The 26728-nt window shown below is 36.6% G+C and overlaps 2 protein-coding genes across 2 annotated transcripts in view; one reads left to right on the plus strand and one right to left on the minus strand.

Moving 5' to 3' along the window:
• Nucleotides 1–26728, minus strand: part of LOC105230657 (uncharacterized) — a 93325-nt gene that overhangs the window by 27655 nt on the left and 38942 nt on the right. The window lies entirely within an intron of this gene.
• LOC105230656 (uncharacterized) overlaps nt 11607–26728 on the plus strand; it is a 43243-nt gene continuing 28121 nt past the window's right edge. The window contains exons 1-2 of the mRNA XM_029552175.2: nt 11607–11851; nt 13582–13799. The gene's annotated coding sequence lies outside the window, so the exon portion shown is untranslated. The remainder of the gene's footprint in view (nt 11852–13581; nt 13800–26728) is intronic.

Raw genomic sequence — 26728 nt, forward strand, 5'->3', positions numbered from 1 at the left:
TCTTTTCTGGCACCAAGAGATATTTTTACCTGGAAAAGGGGTTGTTAAAGTTTCATTGTTATACATATCTTCCTTATTGAGCGATATTTTTAGTGAACAGTCAGCCATGGGCAACAAAGTTAATACATTGGATATCGAGGAGATAACTTATGATCGGTTTTCGACCATTTTTAGATGTGATGCCTTAAAGCACTATGTGTGTAAAGTTTCATTTTAATAACTTCATTGATGCAGGATTTATATAATGTAAAATCGAAGAACCATATTGAATGTAATGTGCGTTATATGGATGTAGACGTGGTTAGAATTTGCTTATAAACAAAGATCTCAAATTTGGTTGATCCGTTTCTGAAATTTAGGATTTCCCCTAAAGATCGGCGGGGCCACGCCCATTTCTTTAAACATTTTCTACTATTGCGATCGCCGTGCCAAAATACTGTTTTGTATTTTTATAGCTTTTCGCTTAATGGCATTTCGGGAGCGTGGCAATAGCCGATTACACCCATCTACAACATTAAGTGTTACGACCAACTGTCTGGTGAACAAAATTAATATTCTGTACTGCAATATGTCATCTCTCATCACTTTTTTCATTATAAAAGTAAGATGCCATAAATGAGGAAATGAGTAATGTGATCTCTAAATTTATTGATGAAAATCGATATCAAAATCCGTCCAACCGTATGTGCCCATAGAATAGTTTTGTTCAAACTGCTTTAATTCTGTTATAAATGAAGCAGGTTCACTTTATTACATATACTTATATTTGGAACAGATAGTTAATAGGGTAAAGAAAATTGTGTCAGGAACTGTAACAGCTAAGTCAATCAGGCATGGTAGAAACATTCCATTTAATGGTCTCGTACTACTGTGATAATATCATCATCATAAACTCTGTTATGTTTGTTGGAACGCCCCTCTACTTGATGAAAATGTTACGAAGTTATCTTAAAGACGGGAAGCTACTGTACAAGTGACGGCCCATAAAGTTAAGAAATAACCTCTGGAGCAGCGCCGGGATCAATACTTGGACCACATCTATGGAATGCCAGCTACGACGGAATTTTAAACGTTGAAATGCCTGACGATTGCTATCTCGTTGACTATGCAGACGACGTCGCCGCCGTCATAACCGCGCGTAATACCGACATGGCCAGGCGCCGACTGACACAAGTTATGATACGAACACATAAATGGTTGGACTCACACGGTCTCAGCCTAGCTGCTGAAAAACAGAACTGATGCTGCGACGAAAACCCTAAAAAACCTAGGAATAAGAATGGACAAGAAATTGACGTACTGGACTCAAATCCAACATGCTGCAAAAAAAAGTTAGCCAATATAACCATGGCACTATCAAGACTTATGGCAAACACCGGAGACCCACTTGCAAGTAGAAGGAAATTGCTTATGAACACAACACAGTCAGTGCTACTATACGGTAACGAAATATAGGCTGTTATATGAAATGTAGAACATAGACGGAAAGTGCTTGCTAAAGTGCAGAGGACAGCAGCCCTAAGAGTCGCCTCGGCGTACCGCACTATATCCGAACCCGCAGTGCTAGTGATAGGCGGCGTCATCCCAATAGATCTTCTCGCAAAGGAGAGAAGACAACTCTGGCTATGGAACAAAGACGGAATAGAAATACACATGTCCACAAGACATCATGCGAGGAAGCAAACTTTTGAACTCTGGCAAGATCGGTGGACAAGGGAAAGCAAAGGAGGATGGACCGCCAAACTGATTAAAGAAATAGAGAAGTGGCAGAGTAGAAAACACAGCGATGTAAATAACTACATAACATAGAAGCTGTCTGGTCACGGGTATTTCCGAAAATACCTGTACAACACCTCTCCTTCTTTGTATCTGGATTTTTCTCTTAACAACGGTTATTCGTCTTCCACATGCAATTTTATGCTTTTTTGTCTCGAACGTTGCATTTGGTAACAACGTTTATCAGAAAATTTAGTTATCTTATGGGTAAAGAGCTTTCATAAACATCCTAGAAGCTCTGAAACTATGGCGAACAATTTATTAATTCCAGACATTTGCATGTTCAGGAACGCCTCACCGACTTAAGTGGTGCAGCCCATGCGTAACTACCATGCGCCCACTCAATGCGGCATGTAGTTTGCGACATGTGGCAAGCTGATACTGTTTCGTATATAAAAGCGGTAAGTGCTCAGCAGTAGAAACAACAGGATCGCCACATGGAGAAGTGCCGCAATTTGCTGTTGAATCATTTGTTGAACAAATGCCTTGGCTGTAAGGGGCGGCGTGCTGCCTCTGGGAACATTTGTTTTGCCTTTAATTGCTCCCAGTGGCGTGCGGACACGATAATCGAATACTGTAGACATTGTGCGCCATAAAACTAAATAGCGGTACCAACAACAATACTAACTACAAACACCATTCAAGTATGCACTGCTATTGGGTTACTTTATGCGGCAATGCAAAATAGAGCTGGAATGGCATGCTGTCGCTGCTGCTGCTCTTATAATTGGTAGACTATTGGCAATAAAAATTGTAAGAAAACGCCAACATACTTACATAAAAGCAGGTAAGCAGGTAAGCAATCAAAGGAAAATAGAAAAATAAGCCAACAAAGTATGTGCCATCCAGAAAGTAACGTTTTAAACCTGATAGTACCGCTCCAGAAAAGAATGCCGCTCGTCGGCGGCGAATAGCAAGTAAGCATTCTTGATTTCAGTTGTTCGATTTGCTTGGCCACAAATGCTCCCTGGTTTTTGTTGTAATTTTTCCTTATTTTTCTTACGCGAAAAGACATTGTCGGCAACAACAAACAACATCTAGACCAGTGCCCAATAAACATTTCGTTTTGAGTCAAATTAAAGTTCATGTTAAGAACTAACTTTCATCTCAAATACCGAATCTCTTCTCAATAGTAGCTCAGCCCTTTTGCTCCAATTGTTATACCAATATTTAACTAACTTTCACTATATTAATAGTATAGTACATGTTATAGTGTAGTCATATACATATCTGATTTTTTATTTTGTTCTAAAATGCATGCATAAGAGTGTATCCACTCCTTTACCTTAACCTTGTTGCTTGTAGTGTGTAGATGACAATAACTGTTATGAACAAATGAGAAACACAACAAAACAGATTTCTCATCGCAAGGAGCAATAGTTTTTCGATGTTTGTTGGGTGTGAACTGCGGCCCGAAAAGTAGAAGTGGCAATGAACAGCCGCTGAATTGAATTCCGTCTAAATAAGAGCATGCAACTGGTCTCTACAGTTAGATGCGAACGTGCAACGGCAACGGCAACTAAGAATGTGCTTTGTGGCATGTCGGTATTAATGCGTACATTACTCGATGCAACAAAAATCGTCATCGCATAATATATATGTACATCCAGCGGTACTCATCTACAATTTACTTGAACATGTTATACGTGCATGTTATTGCAACATTTTGAGGTACAGTAGCAGTTTATGGTGATCGTAAACGAACTGAAATATTGAATAAAAGATAATATTCGTACACGAAAAACTGTTGAATTTGTGAAATTATCAAGGGCACAGTTAACGTTTGAAAGCAGGTGCAGGATAAATACAAATAGTTTTCACAACATACATACATACATATATCAACTTTCCATCTTGTGTTTGACACCCTAAAAAATTGTGAGTGTTTGGATAACTGTGGACTTATTGACTTTAGAAGTGTAGTTTTTGGCATAAAGCAATCAGCAATAAACCATCGGTCCATATATTGGGCACGCTCGATAGTTTGTTTCATACTAAATAATGAGCCATTCACTGCAGTGATTATTAACTCTGCAGCTTCGGTCTTTTTCAAAAGCAACAATTTGCAATTGAAAGCTATAATCTCAATTTCGCTTCTGTACTACCTGTACAGCAATTTGCTGTAGAAAATCTTTACGGAAAACTCGGCAAAGTTGCTAGATTAAAAAATCATTATACGTTGGTTGCTTTTATATTTCGGGATTTGGCAAATGTTGAAATGTTTAAAACTGCAATAGCGCTACTTCGAAGCACTTCTATGAGCCCGATGCTAAATAGAATGGGTATTTCAAGATGAGCCGAATCCAACAAAAGTTGTTCGCGCACGGAGCACTATCCAGCAAATGTATGCTTGTTTTTTTTTGGAAAAACTTGACATGTCGCAATAATACCACTAGAACGAGGCAGAACAATAAATTCCAAGTGACACACAACTAACCAGTCGTCTGTCAAAAAATCAGGAAAACCATCCGCCCTAGACTGCTCGCTCATCACTACGGCAATGCGAGCTTTCACATATCGACTGAAACAGTTGCTTTTTTTGTGCACTCAAGACATCAATTTGATGAGCCATCAACCGCATACTCCTGACCTGTTTTGAAGATACCTCAATCACAGTGGCAAAAGTGTTTCAATATTGGCTGTATAGATCTTAACGGAAAATGTTTTGAAAAACAATAAACCGATTTTCTATGATTATTATTTGATTTTGTTCCTTTCATACAAAAACTTCATTTTGATCGATCAGCTTGTAAGACCGAAATCCGACAAATGAGTAGCTTTTTACAGAGAAAAGAACCGGTGCATTTCTGAAAGATATCTCAAAAACTGGCTCAACTAAATCAACTCAGGTGCCACAATGATCATTTATATATCTAGGAACATATATACTTCATAAGATCTTCAACGTTTCCTTCTGGGTGTTACAAAGTGCTTGGAAAACCAAATATACCCTGTTCAGGAATAATAAAATATGGGTGCGCATGTACATAAGTGTAACCATAAACTTTAACGGCGTAATAAGGTGACAAAATTATCTGAAGACAAACTACCGCCGCAGAATACCCTCTGCCGTCATGGTCATTTACTTACTAATCGATGCGTTCGAAAATTTGTTGCATGTCACACCAGTGATACTTGCAGTCATCTGGTGGATGCAGCATCTGCGCTCAAAAGTAATTTCGTATGCAGTCCGATGTGGCGAAGACAGTTAATTGGAGTGAATATGTATTTTATGGGGCCTCCACTGCGTAATGGCTCATATGCATGTCTGAGCCTGTGCACTAAGGCACCAACGTGGGAATTAAGCATGCGCGCAGTTAGCCATAAAGTTGCAGATTTCAGGAACTCGTGCGGTGTTGCATCATATGAGTTGTGCTCTTGGCCGCAGTATCCAATAACCATTTACCATATTTGCAAATAACCAAAGTGTGTATAAAGTCCATTAAAGAGACGACCAATCAAAATCATGGCTCCAGTCGCAGCTTCAATGCGCAAAAAAGTCATACTATTGTTGCCAATATGCTCAAAAAGGTAAGACGTATGTATGTGTGTAAAGTGTATTTGATGTCTTAATTTGTGGCGTCTTTTGCTATCGTTACTAAAGGCAAAATGATGTACATGCTTTAAGTAAAAATGCTTAAATTATTTAACTATTAATTAGCATAGTCTTAAAATCGACGACGTAACATACACACATGTAATATAAGTTGCGTTTATTAATGATTGAATTGTTTATAGCGAAAGCTTATGTGTACAGGGTTTGTCCGGAAAGTAATAAGACTGATTTTCTTGCGACGGGACAAAACTTCGAAGCTTGCATTTTAAGACGACGGAGGAGAGAATGTCTTCCATGACGCCTTCAATGCTTGGAAATCGCGCTGGCAGCGCTGCATCTACGCAGAAGGAGCCTATTTTAAAAGTTTTTAAAGAATTGTTACGATTGGTTCATTTTTTTTTTTAAATCAACTCAGTTCTATTACTTTCCGCACAAACCATGTATGTAAAACACAAAACATAAATATTTTTAACTTTCCGTGGTTATGTCTTTGCCAATCGACTCGCTATAATGTATATGGTATAGTTATATTTATCGATATGAAACTGTAAAGTACTACGCTTAAATCTAAGCTCGTAGTATAGTTATTGCTATAATTTTTTTGTTGTACGCGAAGAGTCAAAGAAAAACCAATAACCAACATTTGACTTTTTGTTACTTTTGGTTTTATTAGCGCACTTGCCACTTTACTCTAAACATCAATTAATTAAGCCGCAACCATCGTTCTTGCCACTTGCATCAGTATATAGCACAAGTCAGCGTCGAGTTGCAGCAAAAAAAGCTCCAATGGATATTATTGTTTTTTGACTGCCACTTAATGGCTGCTAATAATTGTTATGGCGTCAAGCCATTGAACACTAATCACGACTTGGGAAAGTGAGCAGACGTGGCGCGGTGAGTGCTCAATGATGCATCAATAAAATATATTTGCACTGCGGAATAATATTCCTATGCATTTGAGCTATGGTAGCTGTGTTGGAATGACCGCATCCCCTTTTTCCACTGCTTCCGTTAAAATCGCAACTGCACAAAGGAATTGTGAAGAATATCTTGCAAGAGTGGTCAGTGCATAAGTGGCTGCACGCGCCGTTAATTTTATTGTTGTTGCGATTGGTTTGATAAAGTTGGTTAGAATAGGCGGCTAGGCAACGGTGACTACGTCATTACAGCGGTTGGCCTCGTGCAACAGTTATGTGACACCAAAGGCGTCGACGGCAACAATTCAATGGCACTTGCAACACTGTCATTTCCTCGCTATTGATACTATTATTGTGAGTAAGAGTATGTGTTTGTGTGGCAGAATTGGCAGAAGTGAATGAAGTTCAATATCTTGCAGCGCGCTCTTCCTTTTACAGTTTTATTTATCTCTAAACTGAATATTTGTAAACGAGTATGTGTGCGCTTTGAGTTATGATGTTGTTTCGCTATTTTTGCCCCGCTTCCATGCTACCAACTTGAACACAATTTATGGCGTCTTCTATAAGAGCCTGATTTGTAGCAAGTAAATAGCTGGAGGGTCTCTTCCTTCGCTGCGGTGTGACGCAACAATTTAATTGTATATGGTACAATATTTCATTCGGAACTTACGACTTAATCAAACTCATACCGACAAATTGTGGAGCGGCTTTAATGGGCCAATTGCGAACTCTATTGATTAGAGATTCTAGTAAAGTGTGACAAGTTACATCATAATTATTTCAAATGTAAACAAGTCACAAAACAAAGGTAGTGAAGTGGAGTGGAGAGTATCAACGAATGATTTAACTACCTCATATATGTATGTATGTATGTTAGAAGATTTAGTGTCACGGAAATGTGTAGAATATTCCCTAGAATTTCCAAAAATTACTTTCGTTATATTACAAGAGCTATGCTAAGCTTTTAAAATTACATAATGAGTTGAAGTAGTATTTGAAGTAATATTCAGTTTCCTCATACAAATGTCCAAACTTTTACTAAAAATTGGTTGTGTGTCACTTTCTGTCTCTACTGGCGATAGTTTTCATCTAGATAATTTTGTCAGTACTTACTAAATACATTACATTGCTTGAGGCAGGCGATAGGATGATGAGACAGATAGATGAACTCATCTTCACTTTGGCTAATTCGATGAATTTAGGGGGGCGCTATTTTTTAAGGTTGACGTACGCATACATAAATATATAGAATATATATATGTATATGTACAGGGTAGGCCATTTAAAGTTGACCCATTTGTTTCTAAAAAAAAAAGAACAAAAGAAAACAATGTTTTTTGTTCATTTCAAAAATAATTTATTTTGGTCCAAGGGGATTTGTTTCAGCTAATATTTAAAAATTAGATCGCGTAAATGGGCACCTTTAGCTTTGACAGCTAAATGCACTCTTTTTTCGACATTTTCCATGACTTTGGCCAATGTTTCGGATGATATGGCGGCTGTTTCACGTCGAATGTTGGCTTTCAGTTGAGCTAAGGTCTTTGGCTTATTAGCGTATACCTTGGATTTCAAATAACCCCACAAATAAAAGTCTGGTGGCGTCAAATCTGGTGATCTCGGTGGCCAGTCAACATCACCATTTTTCGATATCAATCGCCCGGGGAAAAATGGTCGCAATAAATTGATTGTTGGTCGAGCTGTATGGCATGTAGCCCCGTCCTGTTGAAACCAGAAGTTATCCATGTCATTTTCGCGAATAATGGGTATCACAAAATCCGTTATCATGGCTCGATAACGCTCACCATTGACTGTTGTCGTGGCTCCATCATCGTCTTCGAAAAAATACGGTCCGATGATCATATTCGCGCAAACACCGCACCAAACTGTTACTTTTTGGTCGTAAAGAGGCTGTTCTTCAATTAATTGAGGATTTTCGGGGGCATAAAATCGGCAATTTTGCTTGTTTACGCCTCCATTCAACGAGAAATGTGCCTCGTCTGACATGATGAGTTTTCGCCAAAAGTCAAGTTCGTTTTCAGCCATTTCGATGGCCCATTTGCCAAAATTAAGACGTCGCGGATAATCAGCTGGGTTTAGTTTTTGTGCCATTTGAATTTTATATGGAAACATCTTCAAATCTTTATGAATTATGCGTCGGAGAGTGGTGCGAGAGATGTCTAATTCCTGAGAGCGGCGATAACTCGATGTCGATGGAGTCTCCTCAATACTGGCTCGTACAGCTTCGATATTTTCATCAGAACGTCTTGTGCGTTGTCTGGATGCATGACTGGCATTACTGAGATTACCGGTGTTCACAAATTTTGCGTATAAAGACTTAATTGTGTTCTTAACTGGAGCACTTTTCACTTTATTTTTTTTGCGAAACGCACGTTGAGTTAACACAATTGAAAAGTTATTTTGAATATAAAGCTGAACAATTTCAGCGCGTTCTTTTGGAGTGTACTGTTCCATGGTATAAATTGTCTTCGAATGACGCTTCTAACGCGGTATGACATTAGCCGATTTGTCAGCGCTGTTAAAAGTTACAGCGTTGCCAGATGGGTCAACTTTAAATGGCCTACCCTGTATATATAGGACAAGTCGTCCGTATGGATGAAAACACTTCAGCTCTGAAAGTATTCGACGCAGTAACCGGCGGGGGAAGCAAAGAAAACGGAGACCTCCACTCTGTTGGAGAGGTCAGGTGGAGAAGGACCTTGGTATCTCGAATTGGCGCCAGCTTGCGAAAAGATGAAACGACTGGCTATAACCGCATAGCGATGTCTACGCCAGTAAAGAAGATAAATGTATATATATTTATGAATATGTACATATGTATGTGTGCATATGGCCTAAGCAAAAGCTATATATCCTTCCCATATGTTACATACCCATGCTCACACCCGTTAACAAACACACAATGTTCGGTGATAAGAAAGGCCTCGAAGAAATGGCAATAGCACACAGACATTTGTTTACTATTCTGGTAATCGAATGAGTTATTGCCGTGTGTCTGCCAGATTGTTGCATTATAAATCAAGGGGTATTTATGAATTTTACATGCACATTGATGGCGCAATGTGCACACTTCCACAGCAATTGAAGCAGTAGGAAATTTTTTTAGTAAAGCAGAAAAGATTAGCAACGGCAAAATCCAGTAATAATGTAATGTGCAACACCGCTCATCATATGCTGTATCTGCTGTGTCCGAGACATCATTAAAGCAAAAGGCAGAAATGAAAAATAATTGGGATGTGGTTACACCGATTTGTTTACTTTTACGCATTCATCAATTGTGCAATTTGAGCTATTTGATACGCCGCTGCCCCTCTGGCGCTCTACCTCATGCAGGAGTGCTGCTTTGCCCATGACCTACCGGTTTCACTAATATCGAAAAATTCGGCGTAGAAACTATTGTTGTGTCTGATACATTTTCAATGTTGTTCAATTTCGTAGACTCATTGACAGGGTCTACATGTGTCAAATGAATGCAAATACTAAAAACGCCAGACCCCAATATAACTAATATCAGGATTTTCGAACATCCGGCTGACTTTACTCCTTACGATTTAAGATGGTCTATAAGGTACCTTAACCCGGGGAATATTTTATTAGTATAATGTATGTTAAAGGTATGTGGTATTGACAAAAATAGATAAAATTGGATCTACACTATCCCCAACTCCCTTACCCTTATGTCATAATACATATAATATACTGATTTTCGTTTTTCTAACTAATCGAATATGTATGTCGGTTAGCGTTCTCTTATTGGCATAGACAGCGCTTACGCGGTTATAGCCGAGTTAACAACAGCGTGCTATTCGTTTCTTCCTTTCGCAATTAGGCGCTAGTTCGGCATACCAAGTGCAGCCAGGTACTTCTCCTGATCTCTCCTAAAAAGTGGAGGTCTTTCTCTTCCTCTGTTTCCCCGACGGTTACTCATATATCTCATCATTTCATCGAATGAGCTATTCGTCGTTGCTAATGCGCAAATACCATAGATCTGTAGAGTCTTTCTCTCGAAAACTCGTAATGTCGAGATCATCAGATGTTGTTATCGTCTTGGATGTCGAGAGAGGACTTTACTTTTCAATTGCGTTGGATTTCGAGGTTGATGGTGTTAATAATGGTTCCGAGATATACGACTTCAAAGTTATGACTGTCAATATTGACGAGGAAGCCAAGTCACGTATCACACGTATCACGTATTTATTTGATGACAGGAGATATTTCGTCTTGCTATCGTTCACTATCATACCCATAGGTCTGAATATGGGCTTTAACCTGTAATTCTGCATTTTTTATCCATTTTTAACATTACGTCACATGACTATATAAAAATCAAAATAATATTAAAAAAATAGTAAAATATGTTCCATTTCATGAATTTTATTAATGTATCTCACAGAGTAACCGATTTTTGTTTTTTTTTTTTTGGAAAAAGTCAGTCAGCGAGTGCGACTATATTCGTATGTGCTATGGTATGGCTTAACTCTAGTTTTGCAAAGTTTTGATCCAACTTCTTGGTTGGAAATTAAAATTGTGTTATATGAGAAGTAGGAGTAGTCACAATTCGATTTTAATTTCATATTTAAATAGCTTTGATGGCTATGCACATTCGGACCAGTGCGACAAGTAAGATATAACGGTAACTATTTAACAGCACTCTGTAAAATATTGTTTTAACTATGTATGTAATATTTCTTAAAACACATCTTCTGAAACTGACAATATGTTTGTAGAAAACACACAAATTACCATGAGGCTCTTCACTAAGACACAAGTTACATTGATCTGCAAAGAGCTTCGAAGAAAGCTTTCTTTGTCATGTAATGTTGACGTTGGCTTTGAACGGCGTTTTGGCGATGTTTCGATTCCATTTTGTACTCATATCGTGCGTAGCGCACCTTTCGTTGGTACACATGCGCTTAGTAGTACGAGTAGCTAGGTGCCGGCGATTAAAGCTGCAAATGCCGCTAGCAGCCGGTGGTATGCTGACATCGAAAAGCTATGATAGTCATGTACATACATATTTACGTCGGAATCGGTAGCGCGTTATACGAGTGCTGCTCTGTTAGCCTAGTCGTTATGTCCAAGCTTCGATCTTCCTCACTGTCTTCGCACACACATGAATATGTTTATACACATCTCGTTTAGCCACCGTCTTCGTACCTGTTGCTATTGCTGCAGTTGGTAAGCGAGTTTGTCTTCGTTCGTCTATGGGAAAATTGAAAATCTAAGCTCGTCGACTCCAATGTTTGTACATGTGTGTGAGTGTGGACCAATGAAGAAGTTTCAGTCGGTCGTTTTCTTGCAGAGGTTTCGTATTCATTCATTCAGAGTGGTGACGGCGACCTTGACGGACACGAAAGCGCGAAATTTGTGCCCAGTTCGGAATATCGATCAAGTAAAGTTTATTTTCAAAGACTGAAAAAGTGAGGGACTGAAAAATATTGAATAAGAAGTATTCAAAATTTGAACGAAGCAACCGTTATAGAAAACTGCCAATAATTAAATGGTTCGTCAAAGTGCTGGAATTATGTTAAAAATGAGAAAGTGATTGATCATCAAAGATATTCAGGAATAAAAATCAAAAAAAGTAAAGTAAAACGAAAGAAAAAGAAATAAAGTGAAACAAGATTAAATTAAGGAAAACTAAATCATAAAAAACTCTACTTTTTTGGAGTGGATGTAATGGTCATATTTAACTGAAATAATATCAAACATATGAACTACTAAATAAAGAATTCCTGCACGAATCAAAAACCTCGAATGCTTTAGACGATGAAAAATCCGGAAACATTAATTTATTGATTTATATTCAATATGCGAAATTATAGTAATCAAAAATTTAGATTAAAAAGGTTTAGACCAAAAGTTGAATCGTGGTATCATTACTATTCTGAAGTGTCCTTCTCTATCCGACTTTGATTATATTTGAAAAACAAACTCTTCTATTGGATGTAAAAATGGCGAAATGCAAAGAATATTATCCCACTTATCTAAAAGGATTTAAAATTACGTATTTAAGTTACGAGATTTTTGAATGGTGTTATTGAATAAAATCACAAATTACGCGGTTAATTTTCCAACCTTCTAGCGGATTGACAAAATGAGAAAACCTTTACCATTATAAATAAAAAAATTTGGTCGTATTTTATTACTTGTCCAAATTTACCTTCAATGTTTTGATGAATATACAAGCACAGATATTCACTCATACAAGCTCCGATGCACGCATTTGTGTGCCAAAGTACTGTGTTGCCAGTACACATGCGGATGTTCCAGCCAAGTGTAATGACTGCAAACCAATTCGATTGCCGGTAAATCAAAGAGCTATCAGTGTGCATAATCGATGTTGGATCCCGACAGTTCAGTTGCTTACTTTGTTGACTAACTGCACTGAGGATACAGGCTAACCGATTCGATTACTTTCAGTGTGTTTGTGGCAAGCAGTGCTTTGCTCGAACCGATTGAGTTCATGTGAAAAGGGAAGGGGTGAAAGGGGAAGGGAATGGGCTTCGACGTGCCAGTGCTGTCATTTCATTAAAGACATAATATCAATAAGAAAATATATTTCCTATAGCGCAGATTATTTTGTGGGAATTTTAGTTAAATTCAATTTATTCTTATATTTCATACCAAGCATCGGTACTCCGAACCACTTTCTTTGCCTCGCAGAATTGCGCTAGCGCAATTTTCGTTGGATAAAGTTATATGTTTTTGAGTAAGGCTTAGATTTCCGATGTTCTTGAAGAGATTTAAATTTTTTACCTTTGTATGTACTCAAAAAGTACCGTTTTATAGATTCAGTGTCTTAATAATACACAAATGAGAAATACATATGTATGTACATAGTGTATGATTGTACATACATACATTTATGAGCTAATATCTCTGCGCTCGCCGCATGCGGCTCATAAAGCCAAATTGCATGTTGGCGTGTGAGAATGCAACAAAGCAATGAAATATTTATATATATGAATATATAAACAGATACGTGTAATAAATGATGCACCGTAGTGCCGACCGACAACGCAGGCTATCCAAAAATGTACTGGTATATTTGTATGTGTATCTAGTATTTGCTTTTTTTGCACTGATTTTCACGATATCTTTCCTGTGCGAAAAATCCACAATTGAAGGGGCAGAATTACGTTTGGCAAAGGCCAATTGCATTGTTTAAACCCGAGGCACACGAATGGCAATGGGAATATGGATAATATGTTACAAACAGAAAACAGTTAAATAATTGTAAATAATTACATACATTGAATTAATATAACGCTACTATAACGGAACAAAAAACTATAATATTTTCACTTTAAGTTTTTGTCGCCTACACACTTGTACATACCTATAGACGTACTAAGGATATACTTACTTTTTTAAAAAAAGTAAGCGCGAATAAAATGAACTTGTAAACAGAGAGGATAAAATACTTTTGAAATACGAGATATACAAAAAACGAAAAGAAATTGTTTTGGAGAAAAGCTTAAACTTGAAAGAATTAATAGTAAATCATCGGAGCAATTAAATAAACACTGGTAAGTTTAATATTTATTTCTTTTTAAGAAATGTATTTCTAACAATTTATTTTACTTAATTGACAATCGTACACTTACCCCAGCTGAATTTAAGATGAAACACTCCGCCACTTCTCTTTGAAAAAGAATGAAATAATTGGATTAAGCAATCCTTCATATGAACATTTTCATTGTATAAGGTGAAAAAACTAATAAAAAAAGATAATTAAGTATTTCATTTCCCTTTCTTTGTTTTCATAAACCGCCTTGTGTTAACACTGTCGTTAACGACGTCTCGCGCTTTTATTTGATTTTATTTTAAGATCGGGCTAATAAAGCTTGTGTAATTTGCTTCAACAACCACCGAAGCATCTGCTAGTTTCTCAGCGGTGTCTTGCTTTTATAATTTTAGCTGCAAGTCTATGCATTCGTCTCCAGGTCTCGGTGGTTATCTGACCCTTCCCAATAAACATATTTCATTATTATAGTGAAAAATACTTTTATGTATAAGATTCTGATTCCTATTGATCGCTCAGATAGTTTTAATTTCAAAAATTTTTATACAACAAAAACATTTTCAAAGTCAATATTCTATTTATATTTCAATTAATATGGATGTAAGACTTTTCTTGCTTTTTCACTGAATTCCTTCTTAATGTTACTGTGTCATACTATGAAAGATTTGTTGTTAAACTCACCCACTCCATGATTACACCTGCAGTCTTTTCTAGCTTTAGATACACAAAACCTAAGGAATCAGCGTTATAAAGAGAAGCTTCAGGGAAAAGTAACCAATTATTGATATCAGTTTTTTATTTTTCAATTCTCAAAACCTACGTTCAAATTCGTTTTCAAATTCTTTTTGTGGTAAAATTCGATGTTGATCAAAGAAATGGTGTGGCGAAAGAAAACACGGATTTCCTCAAACCCATTTGATACTCAAAATTGTTAGAAAAATATTTCATTTGCAAGAATGCTGCAGTAGAATTGAGAAGTAATTGCAACTTGTGTTTGAAGTCACTTATAATACAGAATATAGCAAATCTCTCTAGCACTTTACGCCGGCAAGTGAAATTAGAAATCGAATTCATAATTCTCTTGAACAACTTTCTTCGAATTTTCTTTGTGGCGTTTATCCAATTGTTAGCCTAGCTCTAACATAAGTATTAGCATACACATCTTATATACATACATACGTACGTATTCAAATAAGTAGCAAAGTTGTAAGTATGTGTTTTCGTGAGTGGACGTGATTAAGTTTGTTGGTGTGGCGCTAAAATGTCGGTCTGTGGCGCAGCACGGTCTAATAAATACAATTTCAGTTTTGTAATCCAATTCTTCAAGCCTTAAATTGTGTTATTTAATTCGCTCTTTTTGAGTTAATGTTCAATCTGCACAGTTATGGTAAATACATGATAAAATTGTGCAAATACTCATTAGTGTACGAACGGTAGGCGCGAAAGTTGGGAGATATTTATTCGATCGTCATAGAAACATAAAATTTTGTTTCCGAAAGTAAAACTCTTAGTCACCCAAAAAACGTATTTGTGGCCAATTAGAATGAATGATTAGCGGAAATCATAAAACGGGCTTCTAGGAAAGAGATGGTTCATCCTGGTTCGATCACAAAGTATACTCAGCTAAAATATTCCACTTTACTTTAGCAGTATATTTCGCTGGTTATACGGATATCTAGACTTTTAACTTCTTATCTGTTAATGTGTGTATGATCCTGTTTCAGTCTGCTGCTAATTGGTTATCTTAATTGAAATTAATGGATGTCTGAGTGAGGCACACATTTTTGATAAGTAACTGTGTACATACATACATACGTACATATCCCCACAAAATTCAGTATCTTAACCACATGCAACGCTTTACAGTTGAGTTTTATAGGTTACCACATTCTACACTACGAAAGCATTGAATATTATAAGAATAATTTTATATATGTACGTGTATAACCTATGTGAATATAGTTAGCACTAGTTCCGACGCCTTTTAATAGTGGGGAAACAAAAGAAATCGGCTATGATCATCTTTTCTATTCTAATTTTTATCAAAGAAATATTTTTTTTGCGAATTTCAATAACATATCTCAAAGGTTGGCCGATATTTTCGGCAAAAAGTCAGCCAGACGCACTGTGGCCACAAATTCGATATGTGGAGGCTTGAACAGTTATGTACTGATTTTGATAATTCTAAGGCTTGGGATGACATACATCAAAGTGACTGTTTGGGCAAAGTTTCATCTGAATATATTCATTGATGTTTGATTTATATGCTGGTAGTGAAAGAAGCAGATTAAATTTAAAATACTGTGAAGCAGGCGTGGTTGTAGTCCGATTCCGCCCATTTCCACAATGTAACATAGGATCATCAGAATAATCTCATGTTATGAATTTAGGAGTTTCATATAATTTATCCTAAACGAATTTGGCAATTGTAGCTTCAATGGCATGAAACGACAGTATAATGCGAAAGACTTAGTGACCATTTTAAATAAAATGATTGGACCTTATCAGTGTGGCTTTAGACCTGACAAATCCACCATCGACCATATTTTACAGTACGTAAAACCTAGAAAAAACTCTTGACAAACTGTTCGACAACATCCTTCACCTTTTTGTCAATTTCAAATCAGCAGAACAGCTACCTATTCGACGCCTTGTCTAAATTATCCCTACGAGTCATCAGCTCCGGTAAAATCGGGCACTGTCTACTCTAAAAGTTCAATGCTACTGGAGTATGCAGATGATATTGACATCATAGGCCTTAACAACAGAGCCATCAGCGCAGCCTTTCCAAACCTTGAAAAAAAAACGAAAGAGGTTGGTCTTGTGGTGAACGCGGACAAGACAAAGTACCTGTAGGCTACATACATCGATCCCTTGCATCTTGGGAACTAAGTCACTGTTGGCAGTTATAAATTTGATTTAGTTAAGGACTTTGTATATCTTGCAACCAGCATAAATTCCACCAATAATGTAAGTCTGGAGATCAAGCGCAAAATTACTCTTGCCAACAGGTGCTTCTTTGAGATCGATAGGCAATGAAAAGCAGATCCCTCTCTCGACAAACAATTGTCACCGAAAGTCTTTTCCAACGTTCTGAACGTTTCGGCACCAGAAATTTGATACCACACAAAAAGTGAATGGAATTTCTTTCTTGAATAATTTCACTCATCTTAAAAATCGCCGAACTTTATACTTCAGAAGGACAAGCGTAGACTAAACAATATTTTTATATGACATTTGGTACAGACGTCACTGACAGTCATACCAACCTAAAAAAAATATTTCGACGAATGGGTTTTCGCGCGAAATTTATGGTAGTAATATTCCTATATTTATTTTCAGAGACACAAATACCCATCAGGGCACACACGCGCTCCTTCTGGCCATATCTTTAGCAACGGAGAAAATTCATTTGCAGGTCTTGGGCCTAAAGGGTAATTTGTTAAGTATTTCAGTGCCCGCAGTCCATTTCTCGGCCAGACGAATTAACTTACAAATGTTTCGCGTTCAAACGAAAATTGCTACAGTCTAGAGCCGCCTCTTGTAGCGCAATGAAATTCTTTCCACAAGCTTTCAGCAGCAACCAACGAAATCAGGGTCAAAATGCGCTGGCTGCCACTAGGCCACCGTTTTGGTGGCGATTAACATATTTATTCAGCAGTTCTAGTTTCACTTTGCAGCAGATAAACTCTCAGAGGCAAAGAACCGAACATTTTTGCTTAGACAGTTTTGTAATCTTTTCCATTCTTTTTTTGTTTATTTTTCTAAACATAGGTTCATGTATTTATTTTCGGGTTATTTATTTTAAGATTTTGTTGTTGCACATTGTTTATGTGGCGAGTTGATTTTGTAACTGCATTTGTGTGTGAAAAGTGAAAAAATGAGCACTTGAAAGAAACAGTAAAATTTAAATATTTTAACCTGAAAGCGTTGCAGCACACAATTGCCGCACTTGCCGCATTTAACTGCATATTTAGTTGTTACTACCTGCCAACAGTTGTTTCTCTTTGGTGATAGCTACAACGGTAAGAGCTTTTGTAGACCAAGCTTTACAAGCATATATTTATGTAAATAAATTTTGTAGCATTTTGTAATTACTCTCAGCAAATTAATGTTTTTGTTTTACTTTTTGTTTTTGGCTTCTGTTATATACCATTTCCATTTTGCATTACATTGCTCAAAGCCTTGTTCTGTTCCTAATGTCGTTGTGGTCGTTGCGTGCTTGGTAGTGCCTGTTTTGCAATTTGAGCTTGATTGCCCAATTTCACACCAACAACCGTATCACTTGCCTCACCCATCAAGCTGCCTCAATCGCTGACGCCTCAAGTGCTTTGAGTAGCTCCATACACATGCGACCTTTAGCGTGGCAATTGTTTAATTACTTTACAGTTACTTTCATCTACTTTTTCAAGAAGAACAACCAGATTGCAACAAATGTACGACAAATGTGCCAGTTGGTTAGCTTTAATGTATGTATGTCAGGTATACAGTATATATTCCAGTAAATAATTTTTCAGAACATACTAAGAAAGTAAAGCAGTCGCTAGTTATTCCCTCATATTATTGTATTATTTCCAATTTCATATAAATTATTTTTTTATATAATATAAATTATCGAGCTGAAACTCCAAATATTGGGTAGTCGAAAAAGTCTTTTCGTATTTCTAATCAAACTTCAACTTATTTTTTTATATTTATAATAATAAATAAATAAACAAATACATATGTACCATTTTGGTCGACCACTTTTTGCATTTTTTGGCTAGAGACATTATTCCATCAGTGTAAATCGAAATTTCGAAATTTTCAGAATGGAAGCGAACGAACCATTTTTGGGCTACACGAACTAATACAGCATCGTCTCCGTAAACTTCACAAATTTCATTGGTGGCTTGCGTATTATTCTTCTCTTTTTATACAAGAATTTCATCATTATTTTCACTCATTTTTGAACAGTTGTAACTTTTTTTAAACTTCCATGAATTTAATTTTCTTTTTGGTTAAATGAAGCTCAAAATCTCGGCTGTCCAACAATATAGGGTGTGACACAATATGATTGGTAGGACTGGAGATATACGACTGCAACGAGATCTATCGACAAAATACGAAAATGCATTTTTGACTACCCAATATTTCTAATGTAGAGACTGAGAGTTCTACAAGTTCAAATCGCTTTCTAAGAGTTGGCAAATTATATTTTCGTTGAAAAATTTTCAATCTTTAAAACAACGTTTGTCTGTGGTCTCACTAGACACACTTTAATATATGTTCTGACCCATTTACACATCAATGGAGATTTATTTGAAGGCATTCAGCCAATTAATGCCAAAATCAAATTGTTATCACTCGAGGAGCATGCATCTTTTCCTCAAATGGTCAACAAACTTTAGCTGCTGTGTGTGCACACACAAATGCTATTATTATTACAGCATTGATTATGTTGAATGCATTCGATTGCTATTTCTTTTAATTCTTTTGTGGCCATGTTTGCGTGATACTCATACAGCCGCACTCAGTTGCAGTTGTAAGCAATTAAGCAAATGATTGGGGCCGGGCATCAGCAGAGCGTCCGGTGCAAAAGATCTGAAAATGGGTGTTGATACTTACCACTTGCAGTGCAGTAGAATCGAAACGGTACCCAAATTGAAAACAACTTATGTACATGTATGTATTAATATCTACTATGTGCGCGCAAGCGCGTCAAATAACCACAAAGGGTGCACATGAACAGAGCACAAGTTGCAGCAATACCCACAAATGAACTGCCAACGCAAATCAGGGAATGCGATCAGAATGCATAAATATAATTAAAAAGCATTTCACAACATAAATACATACACACCTGCTAAACCTACCCATAATTGATAACTGGAATCTCCCGACTAAAATCGAACTAGTCAGAATGTCATCAGATATTTGGAATTTGTATCGAACTAATATGATACTGGTCTATTTCTGACCAAAATCCAACAATTGGACCGCCAAGTGCGGTAACTCCGATCAGTGTTTCCGAAGAAGATGTTTTCTATCTTCATTTGGGCATCTTGTTTTTCACATTTGTCTACTTTGACGCAATAACGTTTTTAGGCGTGGGATTGTAAAATTCGAGATGAATATTATATCAATAGGAATATGGCTTCACTTTTACTTATGTTTTTGAATGCATAATATTTTTCTAAGTGCAAGTAAATATTTGCTGTGGTCTTTAGAAATGGAGCCAGCGAGAGGCAACTGGGAGAATAAGTGTATGGAGCTGACGACATCGGAGGTGACCTACGATACTTCAACGAGTACATATGTGTGTACACACCGTTACAAACACATACGGTCATGCATACATATATAGGAGTGGACTTGGCTGCCTAAACAATGTTTAAAAAATTATAAATCCCTTATAAATTTGCGATACTAATTTGATACAACTAAATAGGAGACTATTGCATGACTGAACCATCCATCAACCAAATTTTCTCTGGGTGCACTCACAAGCGGAACAGTATTTCCATATTTATATACATAATTACATAGTGTTTATGTATATGTATATCCTATTAGAATTAATCGCATGTACTCGTATTGCATAATTTTGTAAATTCATTCATATCGTGTAACAGACTTTCGTTCAATGATCCTGATTTAATTATGTTATCTGCAAAGTTCGGAATGATTCAAAAACCGTTTGTTCTTTCCGGCAAAGCTAACCACACCGCAAATTACACTGAAATAATTGTTAGGTACATTATTGTCGGCTGCTAATCTCACAATACAGTGCAGCAGTGATATTCAGCAGATATTGTTCTGACCGAGAAAATTGTGTAATAAATTTGTCTTACTATGCTATTAGCGATGTCGAAAATAGAAGAATCCTCAAATGCTTTATGTTCGGTTTTGATGTTGTTAGATTTGAAGTTTTTAATTGAGCCGAACACGTCATGAATTAATGTCCAACAATTTATTGTAATTCGAGTACATCTTTATGTTTTGTTTTGTGTACCATAAGTTATCTTAATTTTTTGGATATACACAAATTAGAACCAGAAAACACCTTAACTTCGGTTTGCAAATTCGTAGAAAACTTAATATAGCCTGTTCAGGGTATAAAATCTTCCAGAAATTATAATCATCGTGAAAAAAAGTGGTTATAATTTGTGATAGCCAAGTTTATTACTATTTTGATAGATCTAAAATTTTTAGACTGTAAGCCTTCGCGATGGTCACTCATCTTTTTCACTGTACGGGCATTGTGAATACCTTTATTGGCTGCAATGCGGCTGCTACAAAATGCCGTTGTGTGGCTGCAGTGAATATACGCAACCCTCACAATATGTATCTTTACAAGCTTCGAAAAGTTTAAGAATCCAGAAGCCCAAGTATTTATGTGCATACAAGCTTATACTCGTGGTGCATGCATCTATGGATTTAGTTGGTAGCCGCGGTGTTAAGTCAATATACCTATTATGGTTAATGTTTTCTGCTAATTTATTCAGGGGTTTTAAACATTCTGCACGCTAATAAGCAGTGTTCGGACGTATACTACATACTCGTAGTTGCAGTGGTTTTCGTGAATGTACTCGGATGCCACACGCAGCCGACCGTTCGGCGTTCGGTGCGGTTCAGTGGCGCTGAGTTAGCTTTAAATGGCGTTCATTCTAATGTGAATTTTCGGCCTCTAATATGCAGGTGTTTAACTATGAATATTTACTATGGGTACTTGGAGTCATAAACTGGTTGCGATGTGCAGCAGACGGTGAATAGGCCACCAATTTGCTTTTATGACTTTAAATACACATACATACATACGAAAAAATATCTAGAAAATGAATGAGCAGGAAAAAGTGAGAATAGTTTAATGCAACGCAACGGTTAAAAACAGTTCAGCGAAACACGGAAGAGGCAACATATTCTGCCAGTGCCCAGCGCATTTATGAGTAATTTTTAAGTTATTTTTTGATTAGCAACAATCCAATGAGCATATGCACATGCACTTTACGTTCATTAGACTTTTAACCCTTTTGGCTAAAAAGAAGTGCCGAGATTAGATGTCTTAGTGTAACGCGAATTGGACTCGTTCCTTGAGATTATCCATGTATGTGTATTCTAAATTTAAATACACTTTTTCTATTTTTTAGAAAACAGTTGCATCTATTATAAGTTTCAATTTCTTTTTGAAATTTTGCATAAAATTCGATCCGTAAGAAGAACTTTTCCATATTGCAACCTAACAGTAGTAGAGCGTTATTAGAGAACGAGAAAGCAACGCAATTTTAATGGCTTTATTTCTCCCACTTCCACATCGCAGTATAATATAGAGATGTTTCATATAGTTTTAAATCAAATGTGTTTTGGCTCTACATAGTCCTCTAGAATAAATTGGAGCTTTAAAATTAATTGGCTTTAGAATAATCACTTCGACAGAGTACCAAAAATAAAATGCTATAATTTTATGTTTTATAATTTATAGCACTATACTATATACAGCACTGTTGTGTGTTAGGTGACAGTGTTATTAAAAACTCACGGACATCCGGAAGGCAGATACATTTTTGTTTTGGGACAGTCTATAGCATTTGACATGTTAAGAGGTTTAATTATCTCCGTTTTACAGGCGTTTTTAAACCACCAAAAGTGAATTTTTCGACTTTGTAATGATATTTATTATTTTCTTCCACAAATTATTTGAAACAACGTTTAAACTAAACCATAATGATCAAGGGTGGTAGCTTTTCTAGTGTGTTTTTACTTTTCTCAGTATCCTTCTATTATACTGTACTTGCTAGTGATATTTGATATTTGCTGTTGCCACTATTCAAAACGTTCTGATTCATAGTGTTGTCACTTATGCATTATATAAATGTATGATATCTTAATTTACTTAAGTTATCGCTCGCATGGATGTCTATAAGCAATCGGAAATCAATTCGAAAAGTAAAAAAACATTCTTAATTGCTAATTACCTATGTAAATATATATGCATTCATAATTGCTTTCCTTTTATTCCCTAATTTTGCCCTCTAATTATGTGTAGTCATAATTAAGTTTACATCATAATGAACATTGTTATAATTAAGTGATAAAACAATTATGACCACACTCTTATTTTAATTATTAGTCGACGCCATTTTTGTGAACTTTGTCAATAAAAAAAAACAAATTATGTAAAATATTGTGAAATAATGAAAAACATGTTCAACATGATAAAGAAGTTGAAGTTGGTCAAAGTACTTCCGGATTAACTTAGCATTAGCTAACTACGTATTTTCTTCAGCCACTTATGAGAGATCGAATATTATGCACACTGGTAACATACTTCCTTCCTGTTTTTTTTGTTATTGTGTCAAAAATTTAGTTCTTGAAAGTAGAAGTGAGGAGACATTTTATGAACAACAGAAAACTGATTCTTATCAGAGTCTACTGAGCTTCATATGAACTTAGGTCTTCTTTTCTAATTTTCATAATCAGTTCCTTCTGCTATATCCAACAGCTTCAGTCGACAAAACAATTGAATTCAAATTTTATTATTTTTTATTTTCTAAAAGCTGTTAAATTAGGTCCCTTGATGATGCATTTCTCTTCGCCCAAGGCCAATCAGTTTGCAACACTGCACCTTTGGGCATCGTCGCTTTCAATAGTCCATTCTCATCCTCTATCCGATATTACAAACCCACTGGCCAAACGATGCTTGCGCAGGCGTTTTTGCATTGGCAGATTTGTTGTTGTTATTGATTATCTTGCTGCAGATGAAGTGTATTTTTCCCCGTTTGTTTTCCAACAATATTTCTTGCTTGTGCAGTTGTTGTTTACGTTATTATTGCCGCCGTTGTCACAGCAGATGTCAATGCGCATCGCACAACAAGCTCACTTGTGGAAAAAATATGTTGCAGATGTTTGTAAGTTGTTGTTGAAATAAAAGCAAAAAACTGAAACATTTCGACGATGCGCTGCACGTACCACAGCAACAGGTTGCACGTAACGCTTAGAAACGCAGCCTCTTTCGTAGCAACGCATGTATGGGCGAGTATGCAACGCATCGCATGTCAAGTAGCCTCCGGCGATCAACAACGTACGAAGAGCATAAAAACGATGTAGGAAAGGCAAGCAAGCGACAGCGAAAAATCACAAGAAAATCTGAAGCCAGCCATTGATACTTGTTACCACGCCACACATGCATATTGGATGCATAGGCACACACAAACATGCTTAGTTTCGTATGGATGCAGCTAAAATAAATTGCCCATTTAGGCGACAAAGCAACTGCTGCCATAAAGAAGAACGTAAATTGCTCAACAATAAATTCCAAATTGTTTGTGAATTGTTGCGCTCATCACAGCTTCGCAAAGACACGGAAGCACACACGTACTAAGCAGATCATCGCAGCACTGTGGAGCAAATGATCCCGTAGGAACTAAAGACATTTTGCTGATTCAAATATGAACCAAGTGTTGTCCGTTCATTTAAAGTTCCTAATTACAGTACACGTACCCTTAAATAAAGCAAGAATTCAGAAATCTGGTAAGTTTGGTATTCAACCAAAATCAAAAACTCATGTTCTAAGAAGCTTTAATCAAAGCTCAAAAACTCATGTTCTAAGAAGCTTTCACCACTCGAGTAATCATTCTCATCTCTCATTTATCATCAGTCCGCGGCATACAGTTACACACCTCATGTCAATGTCGTAAATGCTGCTCCTATTCTAGGCATATCGCATAGCCGAGGCATTGCTGTCATTACACCGTTATCTAAAATGTCAGCTGCTGACACTAAGATATGAATTATCGTCGTTATGGCTGTTGCAATGGCATATCTGCTAGGAAAGGCACACCACGCACACTGTGTGTGCAACAGAGCCGTTGTCCATCAAATGGCTAATTCCTCTGGCACGGCAGGAGCGTCTAGTAAAGTCGTCAAAAATGTTGTGTACGGTTGACAAGCTGTAAAATGCGATGCAACACAGGTTAATATATATGTAACTATGTTTATGACAATGTATTTTGTTTTTCAATTTCTATCATTACCGTTAGTCCATTGCAATAGGAGCATTTTCACATACTTATAGTCATTACGTACGCTATCAGAGTAGACACCGCTGATACAGCGACGCAGTGGCACGCCGTCAAGTGCAGTAATAAAGTAGCAGATGTGGCAGAAAGAAACAATTACATGCGTTGCATTAGTGCAACAAATATTTTTATATTCACATTTGCACTTGCGGCATCCCAGTTATGTGCGGGCTACAACTAAGCATACGTATGTATATACTCACATATGTGAGCATGTATAAGCGATGCTGGCGCATGTACACCATTATAGACTAACGGTGTCTGTTGCAGGCACGCGCATCAATTGTGGCAACAAGCGCATGTAATTATATTCTAACTGCACTTGCGCCCAGATTCCACGCTTGTCAATGAGCGAAAAACCAACTGTGTGGCAGTGGTGGCGTCAACAGCTGCCGCACGGTCAGAGAAGTCGCCAACATTTTAGACACGCCTGATTAAAATAAGCACAAAAGATTTTATTTTACAAACACGCTCTTGCATACGTTTACCTATGTAAATACATGCATATGTATACATATGTATATGTATGTATATAAGAAATGGTTTCTTGATAGATATTTTTCTTAAGAAGTCTGTGAACTTTAATGAGTAAGTATGCGACTAGTTAGATTATATCAATCGAATTCTATAGTAGGGCTCTGTCAAATTAAAATCGAGAATTTCTCATAATATATGAATCTGTGGTATAACATATCTCCCTAGATATTAAAAACTACACTTTTATTTTTATGTAATTCTTTCTTTCTTTGGCTTTTAGGTAATTTTATTTAAACAATATTTATGGCTCGAACTCTTCTTAAAGCTCTATACACAAACATAAAGCAACCCTTAGTATATAATTCGGTCTTTGAGATAATACAAGTATAAGGATGCTAGTTTCAAGCAAAAATAATCGGCGAATTTGGTTTGGTTAAGCGGTTATCATAACTTCACTAATTACTTATTTAACAAATCAGTAGTGACAGCCGAGGGAGCAAACCGACACTTGTGCACTTGTAGCTCCTAAATGAAGTTGCTAATATTTACAAGTAGAAAATATCAGAGGGTTGGTTGTATGTGGCACTTAAGACATTCGCCAGTGACAATTATTCTGCCCGATAACGATCGCTGTCGTTGGTAATCATCATTGCTCGCCTGCATAATTACTTAGCATTATTTTTATACCCTGAATAGGTTATATTAAATGCGCCACGAAGGATGTAACACCGGAAATCCTATGAAATCTGATAGTATCTGATATGATACTAGTAGTTATAGCTAGCATATAAATGGTGACGAGCTCAGTCGATTTAGCCATGTCCGTCTGTGCATATGCGAACTAATCCCTTAATATTTGAGATATCATCTGAAATTTTTTACAGATCATTTTCAAGTTATATAAAAAAAGTTTTATTCTTCAAGATAAACCAGAGTGTTCCCGTACATAACTGTAATACGTGTAAGTGTTCTAAATATTCAAATTATTCTTGATATAATCTAAGTAAATAAACATAACATTTGATTAAATCTGTCACAGATTGACAAAAATATTAGATAGATACTAGACTTCTGAGCTAGCACAAGCCTGCCAACGCTTAATGCAAAATTCCATACACTTGTTTCGGTTTTTTGGGTTCGGGTTGATTTTTGGATCGTCATTCGCCAGATTGTTGAACAGTTTCGACGTTATATTAATAAACCCACGTCTCGTTATCAGTAATGATGCCTTTGATGACTGTGGGCTTCTTAAGAACGTATTCAATTATCTCAAATTCAGATATTTTGATACAAATGTAGCGTTGCCACGCTTCGTCCTCTGCTTTCCTTCTGATGCCAACATGACGATTTTCAAACATGAACATAAAAAAGATTGTACAAATATACAATGATACTAAAA

Source organism: Bactrocera dorsalis, chromosome 3 (assembly GCF_023373825.1).
Source record: "Bactrocera dorsalis isolate Fly_Bdor chromosome 3, ASM2337382v1, whole genome shotgun sequence".
Taxonomy (NCBI): domain Eukaryota; kingdom Metazoa; phylum Arthropoda; class Insecta; order Diptera; family Tephritidae; genus Bactrocera; species Bactrocera dorsalis.